This window comes from Salvelinus fontinalis, chromosome 14, assembly GCF_029448725.1.
Source record: "Salvelinus fontinalis isolate EN_2023a chromosome 14, ASM2944872v1, whole genome shotgun sequence".
NCBI classification, from domain to species: domain Eukaryota; kingdom Metazoa; phylum Chordata; class Actinopteri; order Salmoniformes; family Salmonidae; genus Salvelinus; species Salvelinus fontinalis.
Genome location: NC_074678.1, coordinates 52,763,046 through 52,782,733, shown reverse-complemented (window position 1 = coordinate 52,782,733; position 19,688 = coordinate 52,763,046). Strand labels below are relative to the sequence as shown.

General features: G+C 41.3%; 1 protein-coding gene across 3 annotated transcripts in view; it reads left to right on the top strand.

Moving 5' to 3' along the window:
* negr1 (neuronal growth regulator 1) overlaps window positions 1-19,688 on the top strand; it is a 403,241-nt gene that overhangs the window by 159,091 nt on the left and 224,462 nt on the right. The window lies entirely within an intron of this gene.

Here is a 19,688-nt window from a genome sequence, read left to right as displayed (position 1 = left end):
TGCACATCGACTCGGTACTGGTACCGCTTGTGTACAGCCAAGTTATAGTTACTAATTGTGCATCTATTATTAGTGTTATTATTAGGTGTTATTACTTTTCTGTTATTTCTCTATTTTCTTTCTCTCTGCATAATTGGAAAGGGCCCGTAAGTAAGCATTTCACTGTTGCATTCCACCTGTTGTTTACAAAGCCAGTGGCAAATAACATTTTATTTGATGACAACACCGGACAGCCATTGCAAGTGTACCCGTGAGTTGACCAGTCAAATTGCCAGGGATAGAGGTTCCAAGCCTGTTCCATTCATTTGGATTTCTTTGCCCATGAATTTACCGGAGTGAATACACCCTGAGGTAGAGAATGGTGCTGTTACAGGTGGTCTCTATAGCAGTCATACTGCACACAGCCACCAACGATTCCATGACATGTTATTGATGGCATTCCACAACATCACACTGCCATCGGTTAGGCTAGTTAAAGTTAGTTGCAAAGTTAGACTGAAAAGTTTTGCCACCAGCTCCTCCTTGGTTGGTTTTTCAACCGGGGCGATGTTGGGAGGTAGGTCTGGTGTGTCAACTTTGTATATGACCTGTTTATCTCCCCATCGCTTGACTGCCTGCTGGGCCAATCGTGTTCTAAAGTTGAACATTTTCTGTTCAGACACTACCCAGTCTCTACCCAGTCCTTGGCCTGTTTGGATTACTCCACATGGCTACTGGATCTGCTGAAAGATGTGTAACAAAATAACAAAACCAAAAATAGAAATGAGTCCTAATGAATCTTTCCTTGCATCCTCCTGAAGGAGGAGGCATGAATGGAGGAACATTGGGTCCCCTCCTTGAAAAGGGTGTGGCAAGGAAACAAAGATAGAAGATGAGAGAAATTGAACAAAGATCAAATCCAATACAGTATGGTTCATTGTCCTATCCTCATGTCTGTTCCACCACTCCTCTCCTTCTTCCATTCACTCCCAGGCAGGTAGAAACATAAAGAGTGTTTGGTGATGTTGGCTGGTATAAAACAGTCAGTCATTACATGTCAATTCAGGGCATGAGCTGATATTCTAAATGTTTTAATTGAAGTAATGTAAATGTTGTCATTACAGGGGTTAGCAACTTAGCTAGGTAGCATCATACCCTGCATGGTTGGAGCTTTCCCGTCCATGGTGGAAAGCCGGTGTATACAGAACCTGGGTTCAACCAATCCCCATTGTAGCAGGTGGCCACAAAGTGATCACTGGACACGGTCAACCTCAAGTGGTGAATGACTTCAGGCGTCATATCGACACCATAAGCAGGATGCCGGGTGGCCTGCACAAGGCTCCATCGTGGTCAGGAAAAGAGTGGAAATGTGTAGTGGATTAGTATCTGACCGGAACATTATCGCCCCCCGGGTACAATGCACTTGATTTTGGCCAACATCACTCAGCTACTCAACTACGAATGTAATTTGCTTATATTTACTTTACTTCAGAGATTACTAAACGCTAGCCTAGCTAGCTACCATCTTTGTTTACTTCCTTTCGTTATCATTTCCTTTCTTCAAGGCCAATAGTAAGACGCTCGTCCCGCTTCCTGTAATTATCAATTTTAGAACCACAAAGAAGAGTATCTACCGGATTACAGACTATATGGAAGACCTTTGTAGGTCTTTGATTTTTATACTTTTTACATTAAACAACACATTTATTTGGCAATTCAATGCCGAGACACCAATCGTTGTTTATGTAACAATTAACACACCGTTTTTAATGCATTTTATGTAATTTCCGAAATTCAGCATTTTGTTATAAACATACACGAATCCCCCCCCCCCCCCCAAAAAAAATCACCTTTATTTAACCAGGTAGGCAAGTTGAGAATAAGTTCTCATTTACAATTGCGACCCGGCCAAGATAAAGCAAAGCAGTTCGACACATACAACAACACAGAGTTACACATGGAGTAAAACAAACATACAGTCAATAATACAGTAGAAAAATAAGTCTATATACAATGTGAGCAAGTGAGGTGAGATAAGGGAGGTGAAGGCAAAAAAAGGCCATGGTGGCGAAATAAATACAATATAGCAAGTAAAACACTGGAATGGTAGCTTTGCAGTGGAAGAATGTGCAAAGTAGAGATAGAAATAATGGGGTGCAAAGGAGCAAAATAAATAAATGCAGTAGGGAAAGAGGTAGTTGTTTGGGATAAATAATAGATGGGCTATGTACAGGTGCAGTAATCTGTGAGCTGCTCTGACAGCTGGTGCGTAAAGCTAGTGAGGGAGATAAGTGTTTCCAGTTTCAGGGATTTTTGTAGTTCGTTCCAGTCATTGGCAGCAGAGAACTGGAAGGAGAGGCGGCCAAAGGAAGAATTGGTTTTGGGGGTCACCAGAGAGATATACCTGCTGGAGCGCGTGCTACAGGTGGGTGCTGCTATGGTCACCAGTGAGCTGAGATAAGGGGGGACTTTACCTAGCAGGGTCTTGTAGATTACCTGGAGCCAGTGGGTTTGGCGACGAGTATGAAGCGAGGGCCAGCCAACGAGAGCGTACAGGTCGCAGTGCTGGGTAGTATATGGGGCTTTGGTGACAAAATGGATGGCACTGTGATAGTCTGCATCCAATTTATTGAGTAGGGTATTGGAGGCTATTTTGTAAATGACATCACCGAAGTCGAGGATTGGTAGGATGGTCAGTTTTACGAGTGTATGTTTGGGAGCATGAGTGAAGGAGGCATTGTTGTGGAATAGGAAGCCAATTCTAGATTTAACTTTGGATTGGAGATGTTTGGTGTGAGTCTGGAAGGAGAGTTTACAGTCTAACCAGACACCTAGGTATTTGTAGTTGTCCACATATTCTAAGTCAGAGCCGTCCAGAGTAGTGATGTTGCACGGGCGGGCAGGTGCAGGCAGCGATCGGTTGAAGAGCATGCATTTAGTTTTACTTGTATTTAAGAGCAATTGGAGGCCACGGAAGGAGAGTTGTATGGCATTGAAGCTCGCCTGGAGGGTTGTTAACACAGTGTCCAAAGAAGGGCTAGAAGTATACAGAATGGTGGGGTCTGCATAGAGGTGGATCAGAGACTCACGAGCAGCAAGAGCGACATCATTGATGTATACAGAGAAGAGAGTCGGTCCAATAATTGAACCCTGTGGCACCCCCATAGAGACTCCCAGAGGCCCGGACAATAGACCCTCCGATTTGACACACTGAACTCTACCAGAGAAGTATTTGGTGAACCAGGCGAGGCAATCATTTGAGAAACCAAGGCTGTCGAGTCTGCCGATGAGGATGTGGTGATTGACAGAGTCGAAAGCCTTGTCCAGGTTGATGAATACGGCTGCACAGTATTGTTTCTTATCGATGGCGGTTAAGATATCGTTTAGGACTTTGAGCGTGGCTGAGGTGCACCCATGACCAGCTCTGAAACCAGATTGCATAGTGGAGAAGGTATGGTGGGATTCGAAATGGTCGGTAATCTGTTTGTTGACTTGGCTTTCGAAGATCTTAGAAAGGCAGGGTAGGATAGATATAGGTCTGTAGCAGTTTGGGTCAACAGTGTCCTCCCCCTTTGAAGAGGGGGATGATCGCAGCTGCTTTCCAATCTTTCGGAATATCAGACGACACGAAAGAGAGGTTGAAACAGGCTAGTAATAGGGGTGGCAACAATTTCAGCAGATAATTTTAGAAAGAAAGGGTCCAGATTATCTAGCCCGGCTGATTTGTAGGGGTCCAGATTTTGCAGCTCTTTCAGAACATCAGCTGACTGGATTTGGGAGAAGGAGAAATGGGGAAGGCTTGGGCGAGTAGTTGTGGGGGGTGCAGTGCTGTTGACCGGGGTAGGGGTAGCCAGGTGGAAAGCATGGCCAGCCGTAGAAAAAGGCTTATTGAAATTCTCAATTATAGTGGATTTGTCGGTGGTGACAGTGTTTCCTATCTTCAGTGCAGTGGGCAGATGGGCGGAGATGTTCTCATTCTCCATGGACCTTACAGTGTCCCAGAACTTTTTTGAGTTTGTGTTGCAGGAAGCAAATTTCTGCTTGAAAAAGCTAGCCTTGGCTTTTCTAACTGCCTGTGTATATTGGTTTCTAGCTTCCATGAAAAGTTGCATAGCACGGGGGCTATTCGATGCTAATGCAGAACGCCATAGGATGTTTTTGTGTTGGTTAAGGGCAGTCAGGTCTGGAGAGAACCATGGGCTATATCTGTTCCTGGTTCAACATTTCTTGAATGGGGCATGCTTATTGAAGATGGTGAGGAAGGCATTTTAAAAAAATAACCAGGCATCCTCTACTGACGGGATGAGATCAATATTCTTCCAGGATACCCCGGCCAGGTCGATTAGAAAGGCCGGATCGCTGAAGTGTTTCAGGGAGTGTTTGACAGTGATGAGTGGAGGTCGTTTGACCGCTGACCCATTACGGATGCAGGCAATGAGGCAGTAATCGCTGAGATCTTGGTTGAAAACAGCAGAGGTGTATTTAGAGGGCAAGTTGGTTAGGATGATATCTATGAGGGTACCCGTGTTTACGGCTTTGTGGTGGTACCTGGTAGGTTCATTGATAATTTGTGTGAGATTGAGGGCATCAAGCTTAGATTGTAGGATGGCTGGGGTGTTAAGCATATTCCAGTTTAGGTCGCCTAGCAGCACGAGCTCTGAAGATAGATGGGGGGGGGGAATCAGTTCACATATGGTGTCCAGAGCACAGCTGGGGGCAGAGGGGGGTCTATAGCAGACGGCAACGGTGAGAGACTTGTTTTTAGAGAGGTGGATTTTTAAAAGTAGAAGTTCAAATTGTTTGGGTACAGACCTAGATAGTAGGACAGAACTCTGCAGGCTATCTTTGCAGTAGATTGCAACACCGCCCCCTTTGGCCGTTCTATCTTGCCTGAAAATGTTGTAGTTAGGGATGAAAATGTCAGAATTTTTGGTGGTCTTCCTAAGCCGGGTTGGCAGAGTGTGCTAAAGCAGTGAATAAAACAAACTTAGGGAGAAGGCTTCTAATGTTAACATGCATGAAACCAAGGCTATTACGGTTACAGAAGTCATCAAAAGAGAGCGCCTGGGGAATAGGAGTGGAGCTAGGCACTGCAGGGCCTGGATTCACCTCTACATCACCAGAGGAACAGAGGAGGAGTAGGATAAGGGTACGGCTAAAAGCTATGAGAATTGGTCGTCTAGAACAGAGAGTAAAAGGAAGTTTCTGGGGGCGATAAAATAGCTTCAAGGAATAATGTTCAGACAAAGGTATGGTAGGATGTGAATACAGTGGAGGTAAACCTAGGTATTGAGTGATGATGAGAGATATATTGTCTCTAGAAACATCATTGAAACCAGGTGATTTCATCGCATGTGTGGGTGGTGGAACTGAAAGGTTGGATAAGGTATAGTGAGCAGGGCTAGCGGCTCTACAGTGAAATAAGCCAATAAACACTAACCAGAACAGCAATGGACAAGGCATATTGACATTAAGGAGAGGCATGCTTAGTCGAGTGATCATAAGGGTCCAGTGAGTAGAGGTTGGTTGGGGTCACGGCGATTGACAGCCAGCTGGGCCATCGGTAGCAAGCTAGCATAGGATGGAGGTCTGTTTTTAGCCAACTCGTGCGTTTCTGTCAGTAGATTAGTGGGGATCCGTGTGGTTGAGGGGATCAATCCAATTGGCAAAATATATATAGTTATAGTGACCCAAGAAAAATTGTCCGATAGACTTATTCAGATAGCAGCCGATAAGACAGCTAACGAGTAGCGGGCCGCAGATGGGCGTTCAGGTAACGTCGCGACGGAGGTGCCAGTTGGATAACTCCCTCGGGCAGATAACGTCGGTAAGTCGTGAAGGACCGGTGGGGCTCTGCATTGGCAGTAAAACGGGTCCGGATAGGTGATTGTAGCCCAGGAATGGCTGATGTAACTCTTCAGCTGGCTAGCTCCGGAATAATTGATATTTGCTCCGGGATCGACGTAAGCCAATAGTCACACGGGTAGCAGCTAGCTAGCTGAAAAATACAGGTGTAAATGTCCAGAGCCTGCGGTTGAAATCCGGGGATATGGAGAAAAATAGGTCCGGTATGTTCTGGTCTGAGTCGCGTTGTACAAAGTGGCGATAGATTTTCGAGCTAAAGGAATAGCTGAAGACCACAAACCGTGGTTAGCTGAAATACTAACGTTAGCCAGTAAACTGGCTAGTTTCCGGGTAGCTTCTGGTTAGCTTCTGGCTAGCTTCTGGTTAGCTTCTGGCTAGCTTCTGGCTAGCTTCTATTGTGGATTTTCAGATTTGAGGTAAATAATACCTTTTTTTATTTATTGGTGAGGTGGGTTGCAGGAAAGTGTTTTGAAGTTGAGTTTTTGGAAAAGAAAATATATAAAAGATATTTATTTTTATTTTATTTTATTTCACCTTTATTTAACCAGGTAGGCAAATTGAGAACACGTTCTCATTTACAATTGCGACCTGGCCAAGATAAAGCAAAGCAGTTCGACACATACAACAACACATAGTTACACATGGAGTAGAACAAACATACAGTCAATAATACAGTGAAAAATAAGTCTATATACAATATGCGAAGAAAGGTGTAAATATATTCATATACGGGACACGACAAGACGAGGACAAAGGACGTCTGACTGCTATGCCATCTAAATACTGGAACAATGGACCTAAAAACGTCTGGGGTACTGACAAACAGCCAGGCAAGTGTTATAAAGGGCCCAGAAGTGTTTTGGGGTGAACATCCCATTTAAATTGCTTGTAAATCTGTTTTTATTGTGTTGAAATTGTAAATATTGTGAATTTGTATGAATGTGTGCAGGGCTCCCTTTTAAAAGAGGCCTTGGTTTCAATGGGTTTTCCCTGTTCAAATACATTTAAATAAATACAATACATAAAAATGGAATTACTGTATTATGACGAAAACAAACACCTAAATTAAGTAAATTAAAGGTTATGCAAGAAGCTGAAACACTTGGTGCAAGAAGGGGAATCACTAAGAGTGTTACTCTTTCATGACATTACTAACCTACCACAAGACAACCTGGCTTGTACTGTAGTGCCACATTGTGTGTGTGTGTGTCTTTGTCTGTCTGTCTTTGTCTGTCTGCGTGTGTGTGTCTCCCCAGAAGGAACACATTTGCCATCATAGCCCCTGACATTTACAGTTCTTACTTACTTATGGCAGTGGTTCTCAAAACTCTCCTGGGGGACCCACAAACGCCTGATTCAACTTGTCAACGAATCATCAATCTCTTGACTAGTTGAATCAGGTGAGCAAGTTCAATGCTACATCAAAATTGTGAAACATCTTGGGGTCACTGAGAAGCTTGAGATCCACTGACTTATAGGCCTCATCACCTTTTACATTGTGTGCGTCTGCGTGTGTGTATGTGAATGCATGTCTGTGTGCGTGTGCATATGTGTACTGCATGTGTGTTTTTGTACGTGCTTGCATGCGAGTGTGTGCCTGCATGCATGGGCGTACGTGTTTACGTCTGCTCTCCAAAATGACATTGTGAGTCCTCACAGAAATGGCTGCCATTAGCTCGGGCTAATTAAAATAGTGGGTGACAAAGGTTAGAGACTCTGCTTGCATGTGTCCCTTTTCTCTGGAGAGACAGAGGCTAGTTAGAGAGAAAACAGCAGTGTTTCAGTGTACCTCATTAAGATGTTTCAACTGACCTGTGGTCCCCATGTCTGGATACGGAAAGCTCCTGGAGTTTGTGTCTGAATTCCAAATTCAGCAGGTGTGAAACTAGTGGTTCTTAGTGGTTAGTTGTTCAACGTTTATTGTGGTTAGTTTGTGACAGTAATACAAGTTGGTGTTTTGGGGAACAGCAAAGAAATGTATTCAAACTATTAGCATATTGTGTATCCGTTGTATGCGTATGCCTCAGTCAAGACAACTAGACTATAATTTTGCTCGCTGGTAAGCTATAAACAAAATATCAGTGATACATATGTACACTGGTTGGATGGGAATGGTTTCTGCATTCAGCATCTGTACTTCTGACCTTCCTTTGGTCTTGATGTTTTTATGTCAGGATGAACTCATGCATTCATAGATACCAACCCACATTGGTTATTTGAAAATCCCCAGACTCCACAGTATAGCATTTTGCCTGGGAGCAGTTACTGTTTGTGAAAAGTTTCTACTGGGCTTAATGGGGTACCAAATGTACCCTTTAAACCCATGATTGTTCCAACCTCTTAAACAATCATCATTCCCGTAAGTTATTTCTAAAGATAAAATAAACTGATCATGAAAATAGCACTCGTAACACTACTTTCAGTGAATTATCTGACAGCGGATTCACATTTGATGTACTGCTGTACTGCTATCCCTAATGCCTGTCTGAAGACAGCTTCAAATCTCCCTGTCTGCTGTTGTGTTACAAAGGTAGAGGTGGTGGACGCAAACATTAACCCACCTGGATGAATGAAGATGACAATGCCCCCACCCAAATGTGCTTGAGAAGTCACCCAATAGTCATCTTGTTGTCCCTCATTTGTTTCCATTTTTTTCCCACCACTTGTAGGTTTTCTATCTCTGATATCCCTCAACCCTGATTTTATTCTTCTTTCTCTGCAAGAATAACTGGCTACCTGTTCACTCCAAATGTCTTGGAGAGAGTACAGAGGTTTCAAATGTGTCCTAATTGTTTCTAATCTTGGTGAACACACAATTTCTAGAGGCATAATATGCATAACTGTAGTTTTCAATCTGAATAAAAATATATTTATGCTCAGGTTCATCGAATATTAGGGGTATCAGCACTCTATCTCCAGGTGTTTTAATGCAAGCGGGCTTAATAGGGGCGGCAGGTAGCCTAGTGGATGGAGCGTTGGACTAGTAAAGGTTGCAAGATCGAATCCCCAAGCTGACAAGGTAAAAATCTGGCGTTCTGCCCCTGAACAACCCACTGTTCCCTAGGCCGTCATTGAAAATAAGAAGTTGTTCTTAACTGACTTGCCTGGTAACATACAAAATAAAAATAGGAGCATACTGGGCTTAATTGGAATAACAGTGATTTATGGTGAAAAAGAGTGCATAGTATTCTAGTCTATAGTGTATATGAATGCCCCAAACCATATGTTTCCAGATATTTTATGAGTAGATTTTGCTAAAGTTACTATTGATCATATTGAACAATATTTATTTATTGCCATTTACATTCTTAGTTTATATAGAGAGAGTGCTTGTTGTGCTACTGTACCCTTTAATTAAGTCCACCTGTCAAATGTAGAAAAATGGCATCTATGTATAACAGCGCAAGGTTAATTTTACAGTAAAATAGGACATAATGCATTTAGAAATGTAAGCTGTGAATACCTGAAATCTAATTCCACCTTGACATGATGGGGTATTGTGTGTAGGCCAGTGACCAAAAATCTTAATATAATCCATTTTAAATTCAGGCATTAACACACAAAAAATGAAAAAAAATAAAAGGGTATGAATATTTTCTGAAGACACTGTATGTGTCTGCTGCCAACCTTGCGTCCAGAATTAATCATGACCCCAGCTTCTGTCTTGAGCAAAGCCAATATTATCCACATCAAATGTTCCAGCAAACACAATGTGTCGTGATGCTACTGTATATCACCCAGCAACGGTATGGTGTGGTCACAAGCAGATATTTCGAAAGGGAAAGAGTATTGTAAAGGGAGAGAGTATGCTCTCACCCGTCTGCCATTTGCTTTGTGTCTTCTTTTTGTATTTTCAAAGCATCTCAAAATCACTTCACTTAACTCAAAATACGTATTGGCTTATACATGTAATTGAAAAGCCATGGTTATCAGCTTTGAAGATGAAAAGAGAGTGGCCCCCTCGTAAAATAATTGTGTTTATCGTCAGAGAGATGCTGGGGAAAGACACTGATTACCATGAATAAATTAGGCACAATTTCCATAAGTGGATGATACCTTATCTTAAAATGACATGCCAGTGTGGAATCTACGTTCTAGAGTAATTGCCTCTCTTGCAAGATGTTTCCAAAAGTTCATTTTCATCAATTGATTTTTATTAAATTTGAGAAATACTCAGAAGTGCATGACATTTCCATCGGGCTCGTTCAGAATCACACTTTCTGCATCGTTACCCTTCATCTGTAATTACTCAACACATGTATAAGTTGTGACATTTGTGGAAGCATGTTATGTGTGCATCATTAAGTCATGACAGGAACATTATCATAAACTCATGACTAAATAGTCACTGAACTTGCTCATAGTTGCACTTCTTTTGCACAGTTGCCGTTCTCACGTATATATCTTCCTTCAAACTCTACATTTTTGAGGCCGATGCTTGACAGACTTTCTCATTCAATAACATTCATAATTAATCCAATGATCAATCATTGTAATGACTTACCCGAATGCCCAATCAAAGTTGTGCATGCCTAGTGAGGAGATCAATGCTTGATTTGATTAAAAAAACGACAGCCATTTGTTGTATACATTTTTATTGAAGTGACATTTACTCCTCACTGTTTCCTTCCTCTCTCCTTGCAGCTTCTCTGCTTTAATTACAGTATCAGGCCACAGCCAGTGGTAGGCCAGTTGACTTAATGTACAGCAATACAAACTACATTTTGTTGTTTAAAGCTCAGAAGTAGGCCATTTAATGGGTTGTGAAAGCAATATAATGCCAGGGTTAGGTAACTGAATTTGTGGCCACCGATTTAGCTTCAGTGTTTGGTTACCAAGTGCATCTGTTGTGAATCTCCTGAGAAAGGTGCTTACTGTGATACAGTTGTTAAAATAAAACTAGGGCATTTACAAAACAAGATAGAAACTACAAATCCTGTGTTGAGGACAACTGTACACATTTAGAAAGAATATAGTTATTCAGTTCAGGGTGAGTCCCTGTATCAAATTAATTAATAAACAACAAATGTTATGTTAAAACTCCTGTGATCTTACTATTACTCAGCAGACAGTGTTACTGTTAGCAGGCACAGCTTTGACATTATATTTTTAATGGGCTCCTCAATCTGTACACTCTTGAATTGACCCTCCAGGGAGAAACTTCCAACACTTGGATACATTAATACTCTGAATGAATCGAAGGATCCATCAGGCATAATGATACCATTATAGCAGTATGTTCATTGGATAATGTGTATATGGAAACACACATAGATAAAAGACTAGTGCAAATTTGATCCTAAACAATCTCTTACCAACTATGCAATGCAGTTGTCCTCTTTTGTTCTCTTTGACAATGTAAAAGTGGGCACTTCTGGGAATGAGTGCTCCAATTTAACACCTTTCCCCATCTATTATGTGGGATTTCAGAGTTTTTCCCAAGTTTGGCAAATAACAATCAATTGTGCTATGTATTGATATTGGAGGCAATACATGGTAAAAACATGAAGTGGGAGAAAGACTGCTACTAATATGGGCCTTATGCGTGCATGTAGGTCTCATGTAAAGGTCACAGGCTGTCAGGCCCTGGCCATAGAGAGGCTTTTATTCTCTATTTTGGTTGAGCCAGGGTGTGACTAGGGTGGGCATTCTAGTTTCTTTATTTCTATGTTTTCTGTTTCTATGTTTTGGCCGGGTATGTTTCTCAATCAGGGACAGCTGTCTATCGTTGTCTCTGATTGGGAATCATACTTAGGCAGCCTGTTTTTCCACCTTAGTTGTGGGTAGTTGTCTTTGTTGGTGGCCTGTATAGCCCTAGTAAGCTTCACGTTCATTTTTGTTGTTTCTTGTTTTGTTGGCGACATTTAAAATAAAGTAAAATGTACGCTACCACGCTGCACCTTGGTCCGATCCTTTCAACGAACGTGACTCAGGCAGTCTTTTGAATCAAGGTAATGTAAGGAGAAGTAAAGCATTACTTTTGAGGTTCCTACTGCACATGATAAATAATGACATCTAAACCTGTACTTGTGGTCTGTATCAATCAAATCAATCACATTTATTTATAAAGCCCTTCTTACATCAGCTGATGTCACAAGTGCTGTACAGAAACCCAGCCTAGAACCCCAAACATCAAGCAATGCGGGTGTTGAAGCACGGTGGCTAGGAAAAACTCCCTAGAAAGGCCAGAACCTAGGAAGAAACCTAGAGTGGAACCAGGCTATGAGGGGTGGCCAGTCCTCTTCTGGCTGTGCCGGGTGGAGATTATAACAGAACATGGCCAAGATGTTCAAATGTTCATAGATGACCAGCATGGTCAAATAATAATAATCACAGTGATTGTAGAGGGTGCAACAGGTCAGCACCTCGGAAGTAAATGTCAGTTGGCTTTTCATAGTCTGTAGGTATCACTTGTGACAAAGGACCAAACAGTAAATGTATCCTTTCTATTGTTTTGATGTGTTTTACTCGTAGTATAAACTTAAAAGCCCAGTGCAGTCAAAAACATGATTTACCTGTTTTTTTATTTATGTTTCGACACTAGTACGTTGGATTAATACTGTGAAATTGTGAAAATGATGTCCTTTTAGTGTATAGCTGTTTGAAAACACCGCCTAAAATGTAAGCTTGGTTTGGTGGGATGGAGTTTTGGCCTGCCTGGTGACATCAATAAGAAAGAAAGTTACAAACCTCTCTGCCAATAACAGCTAGTTTTCAGTTTTCCCCTCCCCTCTCAGACCACTCCAATAGCTGTGCATGGTTAAAATCACTGGGAAGCCAAGCCGGACAAACAAAGCATATTACAACCTTTTTTAAATGATAATTGCATTGTCTGCTTTATAACCTGCTACTTCATATGCCTTGCCACCGTGATATTTAGGCCTAAGGCCGAGACAATAATAATAAATACATTCAACCACACCTTTGTTTCATCACAAAACTGGAAAACAATACTGACGGTCTAAGACAGATATCTGATCAGCAAATCATTGTTGATGAGGTTTTATATTTTGCCCCCTCTCTCACATTCATTCCACTTCTACCATGGCTTCTAGGCTCAAATAAATGAAAACATCTATATGTCTCTGAACATGTATTGCTTTTTATTATTAGTTTGTGTTTTTCAGCCGAAAAGTATAGATATCTATTGGAGAGATAAAGTAACATAGAAGAGGGTTGACAGTGTTTAACAAATATCAGGGATGTGGTGCAGTTTAAATGCACAACAACACTGTTTATGCACATTTTCTTATGGCGAATGGTGCAAATGCATCTCAACATTAGGATTTATATTTGTATTACCCAACGCCCCTAAACATATTTGTCTAGATCACTGATCTTCACCACATTAGTTCATGGTATCACATGCAGACACAGGAGGCGCATAGTACAATTCTCCATCATTTATTATAACACGTGGCAAAGGCCAGGTTGAAGACAGGCAGAGGTTCGTTTTTAGGTCTGAGTCAGGCAGGTACAGGATGGCAGAACGGGGTCAGGGCAGGCAGAGGTTCATAACTGGGATAACTAGGAAACAAACACTTAAGAAACAGGAAAATGGGAAAGCTCGCTGGTAAGACCTGACAAGACAAACTGGCCATAGGCAAACAGAGAACACAGGTATAAGTACTCAGGGGATAATGGGGAAGATGGGCTACACCTGGAGGGCTATATTTAGGAGAAAGTTACACACACGTAAACAAACTAGGGGATTTTAGACACATTATTCAACCAAGTTTTATCATTTTATTTAAATAAATTGGCTACCAATGAAAGCATTTTTTTCAACTTGGACCAATTTCTTCTAAAGTTAAGTACAGTGTATTATCTGTGAATACTTTGACATTGCAAATGGAGGTAATCCCTTTGGGTAATATAATCTGTCAGTCTGTATGTTTAGTTTCCGTGTCTGACAGCTAATTAAGGGATTTACATTTTTTTTTACAGCCCGCAGCAGGGAGAGGGAATTGAATACCTGTAGGAATATGTAGAAACTGTCTCCTAACTGAGGTGTATATTAACTGGCTAAGCCAGAGAAACTGTACCTTTTTAGGTTTTTCATTTAGGCCTATATCAATGTCATCTTTAACAACTGGTAATTTTGAACAGATTTGGATAAACATAATATGAGGATTTCAAGGGTATGAACCCACAACATTTCTTATTTCTGTCAGTTATTGAGTACAGGCCCAAAAGTATTTTTCAAAAGTACCCAAATTAGACTTTTCTTGATCAATGGACTTCCTCCCTCAATCATGTAAGCATCTGTGCCCTGTAATGCTAATAAATTAGTGTATTTAGACATTATTGTGATTGTGCAGTGTTGGTTTCATTTATCCATGCAGAAAATGGAAAACAAAATAATATATGAATAAATTAGGTGAATAAAGGATTTATTTTTCCTTTGCTCCTCTCCGCCCTTTGCCCATGGTAGTGAGCATTATGACAGGAGGCATGGCTTCCCCTGTGCAGTAATTGGAATGCGAGTTGGCAGTAGGTGTATAGTAATGGGGTCCTGCAATTTGGTGGTAGTAGTCAGCCCCGGAGAACCTGTCAGAATTTATGTAAAGACGTGTATTCCACTTTGCTGTGGAGAAAGCCCTGCATTTTAATAGTGCAGCTGTAAGCGTTTCAGTAATTCAAGGTGGCGTCATTAGAGGCTTATTTATTCACTCCGGGCTGGAGAAAGGAGATGATGCCGTCCCGATCAGCTGTGGCAGCTTCGTCTCACCACCTCCCGCAGGGCTGTAGAATCGAAATTAGAGTGGAATGGGCAAACACGACAATCACACAGCCGTTAATGAATTACCACGTAAAGAAAACAAGAAGTTGACTCGGAGGGGACTGGGAAGGGGTTAGAATGTTGTTTTGTTGCAGGGATGGTGGGGTGGCATTGTCACGGCCTCCTCCATTGTTTTGGAGAAACTCACATCCTAAAGCCACCGCTCTCTGTAGCCTTTGAAGTAAATGGTGTCCAGTGAGTTTACAGGATAATAAAAACAACAGAGCTGCAAAAAAACAGATGAAATAAGAGAGAATCCCCCCGGGTTGGAGATTAAATCATGTTTTTCAATCATTATATGCTCAATGGAAGGTAAAGGAGTGTGCTCTGTACTGGTGTTAACCTTTCTTGCTGTTTATGACTACACAGTATGTTGAGTGAAAAGCTATGGAGGCCCTCCAAGCTATTCACACTCCCACTCAAACCCACTGCACTGTATTAACATAGTTTGAGTTCATCCATTGTCTGCAGGTTCCCATCGTCCTCTAGTGGTACATGCAACATATTTCAAGCTTTCAAATCTATTGTGGGTAGATGGTGCTCTTAAATTGACCATATTTGACACATTACCCATTTGTGAGCAACCAGCATTACTAGCTAAAGATGCACTTATGCTAACATGGCATTTGAAAATATAGAAAAAGTGCTTTATAAAGGAACAGTGCAGTGTTTGGACCTATGAGACGTCAAAGAGGTATTTGGTATTTTATTAGGATCCCCATTAGCTGTTGCAAAAGCAGCAGCTACTCTTCCTGGGGTCCACACAAAACATGAAACATAATACAGAATGACATAATACAGAACATCAATTCACAGGAACAGCTCAAGGACAGAACTACATAAACCAATTTTAAAGACACATGTAGCCTACATATCAATGCATACACACAAACTATCTAGGTCAAATAGTGGAGAGGTGTTGTGTTGTTTTATCAGTTTTTTAAACCAGGTTTGCTGTTTATTTGAGCAATATGAGTTGGAAGGAAGTTCCATGCAATAAGGGCTCTATATAAACTGTACACTTTCTTGAATTTGTTCTGGATTTGGGGACTATGAAAAGACCCCTGGTGGCATGTCATGTGGGATAAGTGTGTGTGTGTGTGTGTGTGTGTGTCAGAGCTGTGTTGACTATGCAAACAATTTGGGATTTTCAACACATTAATGTTTCTTATAAAAAAAAAAGAAGTGATGCAGTCAGTCTCTCCTCAACATTTAGCCAAGAGAGACTGGCATGCATAGTGTTTCTATCAGCTCTCTGATTACAATTAAGAGCAAAACGTGCCACTCTGTTCTGGGCCAGCTTCAGCTAAACTAGGTCTTTCCTTGTAGCACTAGACCACACAATTGGACAATAATCAAAGATTAGACAAAACTAGACTGCATAACTTGCTTTTTGGAGTGTGGTGTCAAAAAAGCAGACCATCTCTTTATTAGACAGACCCCTCCTCATCTTTACAACCATTGAATCTATATCTTTTCACCATGACAGTTTACAATCTGAAGTCTCCTAAACTTGTTCAACAGCCACACCATTCATTACCAGATTCAGCTGAGGTCTAGAACTTAAGGAATGATTTGTACCAAATACAATGCTCTTAGAGATGTTCAGGACCAGTTTATTAATGGCCACCCATTCCAAAACAGACTCAACTCTTTGTTTAGGGTTTCAGTGACTTCATTAGCTGTGGTTGCTGATGCATACGTGGTTGAATCATCAGCATACATGCACACACAAGCTTTGTTTAATGCCAGTGGCAGGTCATTGGTAAAAATTTACAAGAGTACAGGGCCTAGAGAGCTGGCCTGCGGTACACCACACTTTACATGTTTGACATTAGAGAAACTTCCATTAAAGAAAATCCTTTGAGTTCTATTAGATAGATGGCTCTGAATCCACGATATGGCAGAGGTTGAAAAGCCATAACACATACAATTTTTCAACAACAGGTTATTGACCATAACCTGTTGAAAAATAAATGAAAGGCTGTACTGAAGTCTAACAGTACAGCTCCCACAATCTCATTATCAATTTATTTCAACCAATCATCAGTCATTTGTGTCAGTGCTGTACATGTTGAGTGCTCTTCTCTATAAACATGCTGAAAGTCTGTTGTTAATTTGTTTACAGAGAATAGCATTGTATTTGGTCAAACACAATTTTTTCCAAGAGTTTGCTAAGAGCTGGCAGCAAGCTTATAGGTCTGCTGTTCGAACCAGTAAAGGTCACTTTACCACTCTTAGGTAGCGGGACATTTCTTTGGCTTCCCTCCAGGCTTGAGGACAAAGACTTACCTCTAGGCTCAGATTAAAAATATGACAGATAGGAATGGCTATAGAGTCAGCTACCATCCTCAGTAGCTTTCCATCTAAGTTATCAATGCCAGGAGGTTGGTCATTGTTGATCGATAATAATGTTTCCACCTCTCTCACACTAACTTTACAAAATTCAAACTTGCAATGCTTTTCTTTCATAATTTTTTTAATGCATGAATACAATTGCTCACTGTTTGTTGTTGGCATTTCCTGTCTAAGTTTGCCCACTTTTCCAAAGAAAAATAATTAAAATAATTGGCAACATCAAATGGTCTCATGATGAATAAGCCATCTGATTCAATGAAAGATGAAGTTGAATGTGTCTTTCTGCCAATAATTTCATTTAAAATACTCCAAAGCTTTTTCCATCATTCTTTATATCATTTATCTTGGCTTAATAATACCGTTTCTTCTTCTTTTTGTTTAGTTTAGTCACATCATTTTTCAATTTGCAGTAAGTAAGCCAGTCAGATGTGCAGCCAGACTTATTGGCCACTCCTTTTGCCCCATCTCTTTCAACCATACGGTTTTTCAATTCCTCATCAATCCATGGTGCCTTAACTGTTCTAACAGTCAGTTTCTTAATAGGTGCGTGTTTATCAATAATTGAAAGAAGCAATTTCATAAATACATCAAGTGCAGTGTCTGGATGCTCCTCATTAATCACATCAGACCAACAAATATGTTTAACATCATCCACATAAGAGTCACAGCAATGTCTTTCGTATGCTCTCTTATACACTATTTTAGGCCCAGCTGTTGGAACTTTCTCTAAAATAGATATAGCCACTATACTGTGATCACTGCATCCAATGGGTAAGGATACAGCTTTAAAACAATGTTCTACAGTATTAGTAAAAATGTGATCGATACATGTTGATGATCTTGTTCCTGTAGTCTTTGTAAACACCCTGGTAGGTTGAGATTACAGGCACTGGTTACAGTAAGAAGTTTCCTCTTGAGCGGACAGCTTGATGAAAACCAGTCAATATTCAGGTCCCCAAGAAAGTACACTTCTCTTTTTACATACCATACACTATCAAGCATTCACAAATATTATTTAGATACTGTTAGCACTTGGTGGCCTATAGCAACACCCCAAAAGAAAATACTTTAGATGTGCCAAGTGAACCTGCAACCACAACACTTCAATAACACTTGACATGAGATCTTCTCTAAGCATTACATGGATATGGCTCTGAATATATACAGCAACACCTCCCCCATAAGTATTTATGTCTCTTCTATAGATGTTATATCCTTTTATTGCTACTGCTGTATTATCAAATTAATTATCTAAGTGAGTCTCAGAAATGGCTAATATATGAATGTTATCTGATGTTAGCTTGTTATTGAGTTCATGAACCTTATTTCTAAGGCTACATATATTAGTATGTGCTATTTTCAGCCCTTTCCTGGGTAGCTTATCAGAGATAGACATAATACTGAAAAGAGCAAAAATATATAGATTTGTGTGTGGGTGTGTGCTGTGGGGTTGAAGCTACGAACCCATAAGCTTGGCTCTCTCATCCCTTCCAGGCTTCTGGGAGAGAGGGTGGACAGTGAGCCTGTCATAGTGGATGTAAGCAATGTCCCCACTGCTCTGGCAGCTTTCATGGCTGGGATCAGTTCTTTCCTCTTCTGGCACACAGCTTCAGGATAGTCCTCGTTGAGGAAGATATAAGTTCCTCTCAAAGTTCTTGGTTGTTTTCAGAACAGCTACCTTGTCCTTGAACCTCAGGAATTTGACCACTATTGGCCTGGGTCTGTCACCTGGGCCGGTGGTGGGTTTTCCAGTCCTGTGGGTGCGCTCCACCTCAATCCTCCTGTGGTCCGTCTTCAATTTCTCGGAGATCCATTTCCCTCACTTTGTCCTCAGACTCCGTACAGGTCTCATGTGGAGATTCTGCAATTCCGTCCACAACCATGTTGTTCCGCATTCCGTCCACAACCATGTTGTTCCACATTGATTGTCCCTCGAGATTTATCCGTCATTATTGGCATGGATTCACACACAGAACTGATGTCCTCTCTCAATGACTTACAGAGTTTTGTCATCTTGCCGTTCTCCAGTTTCAACTCATCTAGCTGACCCTGGGCGAACTGCAAACTGTTCTTCATGTCCTGGACCTCTCTAATCAGGCCGTCCATTCTTTTGTTAGTAGAATCCACAAGTATTTGGACAAAACACTTGAAGCTATTTTGTTGTTGTTGTAACAACTGCTTGTAGGTCTCTTTTTTTTGTTTAAAAGATCCTTCATGTGTGATAGAGAGACACCACTGTCCTCAACGGTACTCCCGCCAGCTTTGGTCTTTGTCATGGTAGCTAACAGCGTAGGTTACGCTGTTACTCCTCGCAGTTCCAGACAGGGCTGGTCACGGGGAAGATTGAAAACAATAAACTGTAGGGATCTAGACAGCCACAAACCCGGGACAATCCGCAGTCCCAGCCACAATGGCTAACCATGTCGCAGGCTGCGTTCAAGAAAACCCTGCTTGATATGCAGCTAGGCTAGCTGCAACACCAAATAGCTCTTCAGACCCGTGATTGGTCCGCAGGATCACTGGAAAGAGACAAGCAGTCGCAGCAACTGATGCCAACTGCGTCGCGGGATCCAAACTAAGAAGCTAGCTAGCTACCAATAACTTTCCCGTACACTTTCAAACAACAAACTTTCCAAACAAACAAAACTGAGCTCTTCCTCGTTCCGCATTCAGCAGGAAGTGAGGGACGGGAAGGAAGGAGGGA